Source organism: Coturnix japonica, chromosome 5 (assembly GCF_054131305.1).
Source record: "Coturnix japonica strain WE chromosome 5, WE-NBRP24, whole genome shotgun sequence".
In the NCBI taxonomy this organism is placed as follows: domain Eukaryota; kingdom Metazoa; phylum Chordata; class Aves; order Galliformes; family Phasianidae; genus Coturnix; species Coturnix japonica.
Window position 1 is genome coordinate 49,997,903 of NC_140667.1, and position 6,000 is coordinate 50,003,902.

A 6,000-nucleotide genomic window follows, 5' to 3' on the forward strand; every position below is an offset into this window, starting at 1 on the left:
ATACTTTGACTCTCCTTGAAGATCTTTGTTGCCTTCACTGTCTTTGATTCAAAATTCTTTTTCTTCTACCATTTGTAGAGATGGCAAAATCATAGATAATCTCATGGGCATCCAATTAATTCCTTGTTTGCTCTTTTAATAGCCTAAGGAATATTTTCTCTTCTTCATTTTCCACCTCCTTGCTTCAGCTGCTGGACTGAGAGGACAAACTGGAAGCTTCCATGACTGTGGGCAGCCACCTCTGCCCACTTGCTCTCCCTCCCTGTCATCCCTGGAGATGAACATTGCATGGCATCCTCAGTCATTAGCAAGACCTTGCCAAGGAGATTTCCCATGGAGAATCGACAAATGCAGCTGCCACTTTATTGCAGCATCTGCAGTGAGAGCTTCTGTTGAGAAGGGATATTTTTAGCTTGAAAGTGATCAGCCAACTGGGCAGAGGCTGCCCCTGGTGCCTGAGGATATAATAGGAAAGAAGAGGTTTCAGAGGTCCCAGCATTGTCTATTTTGGGAACTCTGCTGATTATATTCTTTGCAAGGAAGGCTGTTCCCTCTTTATAAGTGAGTGTCACAAGTCAATTGAAATTGCAAAATTCACACTCTGGAGAATGTATCCTGAGCCATTCTATTGGGTAAAGCACATACATTAAAGAACCTATCATAGTACCCTAGGGAAAAGGGAGAGACCAGAGATGCCCTGATATGCATTATATCAAATGTGCCTGGCATGCACAATTGTGTTATAGAGCCACTCCATGGGTACCTCCTTGCCTTTTGCTGCCTATTATTAGCTTGAAGGAGAAATGCTCTAAGTGGTGAAGGAAGTCAGGGACAGCTACTGCAACAATCATCAGCTGGAAATTTATAATGGACACCATCCAGAGATGCTTCAGGATAAGAGGCATTTCACTTTCAGAAGACCAATCCTTGAAGTGAAGAAGCTGGTGTTGTTAAAAAACACAATGGAATAGCAGAATAGGGTAAAATGTGGTAAGAAAAGCTCTTTGTCACTTGATTTAGAAGGAAAGGATTCTTATCTATTATCAGTCATCACAGTCCCCTGAGACTGTGGAGTCAAACTTGCATACTGACATTGGGACTATATAAAAATTTCCAGCCAAGAAGATCTCCTTTGCCCCTGGCTCATGGCCCACTTTAATAAAAGAATCTTCTTAGTGATGCTGCAGGATGTGGCCCAGCTCTTGCTCACACACTTAGATTGACATAGAAAGAGAGCTCTGACCAAGTCTAAGATGTCATTTCTCCCTTTTGCTGAGCTAATTTGAAGGCTCAGTGTTTCCTTGCCCTGGGTCTGGACACAGCTGCACTGAGTGAAGATGGCACAGGGCAGGAGGGGGAAGAGCCAGCACAGGCTGTGCCTGCTTAAACCACCCTGCCACCAGATGTGCAAATCCAACTTGACTTCATGCACCATACAGCCCCTAGCTCCCTACCTGCGTTCCTGTTAGCTTCTTCTACAAGCTCAGTAATCTACATTTAAACAGCAGTACCTCCATAAGAAACACATGCAGACTTGAGTTGGAGCTCTGGCTGAATTCAGGGCAAGGACTTGCAGAGCAAGGACCATGGGACAAAACCTTGCCCTGGTCTGCAGTTCTAACCAAGTCACATTTAGCCACCATGGCATGGAAAAACTTTATGTGAAATGGGATAATATTGTATCCTATGAATAGAGGAAATCTCTTGACCACAGTTAGCACTGCCTGGATCGTGTTCCTGCTCATGGGAGCCTATGAAGAAATTACTGTATACAAACACTTCCAATAACTGCTTTTGTAGATTCAGTAAACAGAGCGGTTAAAAATTATACCCTGGGTGAGTATCCAACAGTGTAACCTTTTAAGGTTGGAAATGAGTTCTGGATTGCCTGAGTAAAAACGGCTTTTAACTAACAGGATGGAGTCTAATGAGAGATCAATGCCTATTGTGGGAGAATTATCCCCCACTCCAGGAAGCTGAAGGAGATATTTGCCACTATAAGGAGTGCTGAGATGTGGGAAAGAGGCTGGGAAAATGAAAGAAGTTTGATTTTTGGCCATCAGCAGAATGAGAGCAAAGTGTGGTGACACTGCAGCCTGAGAGGGAACTGCCCCCAAGACCACACCTATTCAGCATCTGGATATTAACATTTAGCTATCCTGCAGAATCAGTGCACAGCACATACCAGCACACAAGCTAACAAAATACAGTGGAGCCCAAATAACAAGCACTGCTTCAATAATCTCCTTTGGCCAGTCAGAGACTGGAGGGTGGAGAGCCCTGCACACTGCAGGCAGAGCAGCCAGGGGAGGATGGGAAGAGAGGAGGGGAAGTTGAGAGCTGAGGACTTTATAACCCACTGCAGTAGAGCAAGCTCCAGCTACATAAAGCTGGATGTTAAGCCCCTCCTCCTAATCCATTCACTCAAAGTATAACAGGTGGGATTTGGGAGACTCCAAGCTGATCACAGGAGCTTTGTAACTGAAAGAAATGAAGCCCTGTAAGCAGAAAGTGTGTAAATGCAACATATCTTCTACCACTGTTAGGAATGGATGCTGAGGAGAAACAGCAGATTTGCCAGCTGGGGAGGCAGCTGTACATTACAACCATAGACCAAACTACAGAGCTGATCTGACATGCCAAAAAGATGCTATCAACTTAACTGGGCATTAGGTGAGATCACCAGTTCCACTCAGGAGATATTATAGACATTTTTTCAGGTTATGAAGTAGTTTCATCTTCCCAGGTATCTAGAAAGAACCATCCTTGTCACATCAGTGAACAAAAATGAGAGATAACTGCAAAATAAATCACCTGAAATGAATTAACTGCTGCTGGAAGTAGAGGCTGGTTGACAGAGAAACATGCTCACCTCTTCAAACCTCCTGTGAGTAAAACACTTCAGACAAACAACCACTAAAGCTTTTGCACTGGGCTGGGGGAAAACTGAGCACAGCAATCCATCCAGTCCATTGCAACGATATAAAGGCAGAAGAAGAAAATTCCTGTACAGCTTGAGGCTTGCCTTCCTCAACACTTGGCTTCTCACATCATCTTGGTTTATAGGCCCTCAAGGGGCAGCTGGGTTAATTGTCTTACCAATCAATTTTATGGACTCAAGAAGCTTGCTAATGCTTTAACCAGAAAATGATGTACTTCCAATGGCTTGGAACAGGGAGATGGACTCAGTGGCTTCTTAATGTCTCCTCAGGTTCTGTCTTTAGCAATCTCCATTTGACCAGTAAACATCATCTAGTCTTTGACCGAAACTTCTGATGCTACCGGTGGGTTCAGAGGATCAGGACAGCTGCTGCCCTTGGAAGATGTGCTACAAGGAAGCAGGGCATGATCCAAGATGTAATGAGAGCAGTGCTGCTTAACCAGTGGGAAAGAGAATTTGATCCAGACCTTCCCTGCTCACTTGGGTGGCAGGGATTGAGTACTGGAGAAAACATTTTGCCTATAAAATGCCCGCTGAGGATGTTGCATGGCTGCAAAGCATAGCAAGGCTTGTTAGCAGCTAATGTGCTTCTTGTGGGGTCATCTTTGTGCTTTGTGTTCTGATTATCTGCCTAAGTGCTTCCATGGCTCTCAGCAGCATAGGAGCCCAGCCATTTCTACCTGGGTGAGTGATAAGAGAATCCATCACTATTACCTGCATTACCTGCTTATGTTCCCTGAGTAGTTCTGCTCTATGAAGTGTTGATAATGTTGCACTTGCCTCCCTAAGACATTTATTTCCCTCTCCCTGCATTAAGCTTATATTCGATTATGCTGGAAGAAAATCTCATTCTGAAACTAAAAACCTCCCCATGCACAGCTCCTCTGCTGCTGACCTTCTTCAAAGTCACAAAGGCAGCCTGTGTCCTTTAGGGATTTCTCCTCATCTGGAATTAATGACTTTCTTCCCAGGATGGCCCCATCTCTGTGCAACACATCAAAAAATTCCTGGAAAATAAAACAGCCTATTTTCTTAGTTATTCAGACACAAGTAGGAGATATTTTTCCACATAGCTGAGCCTGCTTTGAATAGGAGGTTGGACTAGAAACTTCATGAGGTCATTGTCAACTTGAATCATTCTCTAATTCCATGATTCTGGGCTTTTTGAGACAAACTAAAGAGTGCGTGGTCCTAAATGGGATAGTCTTGCAGCTGCCTTCCATAGCCCACATTACCGTGCTCTCTAAGACCAAACAGCATGTTAAAGCATGGATGGACTGTGCCTACAATTGATGGCGCAGGTGTGACACTTAATACCTGACCAAGGTGACCACATCTGGTCTGAACTGATGTGCCCCAGCCTACAGCAGGGCCTCAGAAACTAGAAGCTGATACAGGAGGGACAAGGCCTCAGTTTCATTCTTTCTAGAGCTCTCCCATGCACTAGGCATTGCTGCATGTCCAAGGCAAGTAGAGACTATAATTACCCATAGTTTCAGTGTTAACTGGAAGCCTCTTGCATCTTTCATCCTACCTTGGTGCATCCACACACATGTGCCATTTATATCACTATTTCTTACCTAGGACTATTAATAAAACAGAAATGTTACATTTCTATCCTTTCCAGAGAAAGTTTACCATCTTATTTTGGATGTACATGTGTACTGTCAACTTAGACAAAAGTCTTTGACATCACATTCTACATGGAAGAGTGTAGCAACTGGACAGATCAATACAATAGGAAAGGCAATACAGCAGAGGTGTGATGATAGAAGCACCAGCACAAATAGAAAGGTGCTATAAAACAAGAAAAAAAGATTGCTCACCGATAGCAGAAGATTCCAAATTCACAGGGAAAAGCCTCACCAAGAAGAAATCTCCAAGAAAAGATTCTTCCCCACCTGCAGTCACCCTTTAAATGCGGTCTAAGAGAGGTACAACCAGGCTCCACCCCTTCTGGATCCACAGCTGAATTGCTTTCACCTGTACTCCCATGGCTGATCGGGTCTTTTCCCCAGGTGCTCAATCAAAGCTTCAGGCCGTGACTCAACAGTTCCCATACAAACAGGTCCTGATGTCCTAGTGAGGTCCTGGCTGGGACTCTGAAATGAATCTGTGAGTTTTTCCCCACACTGGATCTTAGTCACTCGATGCTCATATTATATCTCTTTTGTACAAGGAAATTATTTTTCATCAAGTTTTTCATCTGTGTTTTTTGTTTTCTTTCTCCAGAGAATGGAGAAGAACAAAAAAATAATGCAATAAAATCATAATCTCACCTCCTGTAAACAACTTTGTAGATAAATGCAATGAGAGGTGTCCTGCATATGAATACTGCCAGGCAGCCCTTTATAGATCTTAAGCTTGTATTGATCTCTGCATCCATAAAAGCTCTTGTTCGTCAAGCATAAGAGAACAGGCTCAGTATGCATGACCACACATGCCAATGTCAGTGGAGCTATAAAGCTGCACCCTCAGAAAAATAAAGTGTAAGTAAGTCAGATTTGAGTTCAAAAGAATGGAAATCTGTGACATTAGGAATTAAAAATCAAAGTCTTCTGACCCAGATTAACTTTCTTTGCTCAATCACCCGTATATAACATACTCTAAATCAGCTCCTGGAGATGTTCTTTTGCATGTTTTTCATGATTAATTGAATTAGCAATTGATTTGTGTAATATGACTCACTTAGAAATAAAGACACAGCAACCTGACAACACACGCAGCACGCAGGGAGCAAGAAATCTCAGCTCCTACAGCTAATCTCACCTGAACCCTCTCAGGTTATATAGATTTGCTGTTTACCACCAAGAAAATCAACCATCAGAGAAAGCATGTACGTGCTCCATGTGTATGCATACAAAACACATGTGTGCACTATAAATGCTGAAACAGGGAAGGTTCTTTCTAAGACTGATCTACAGATGCTTTGTTGAGCCCTGAATTTGACCTTATGCAGTGCAGGGGTTGGAGCTGTGAATCATAAAATCTGAGGATCGTAGAATATTCTGAGCTGGAAGTGACCCACAAAGATCATTGTGTCCAGCTCCTGGCTGCAC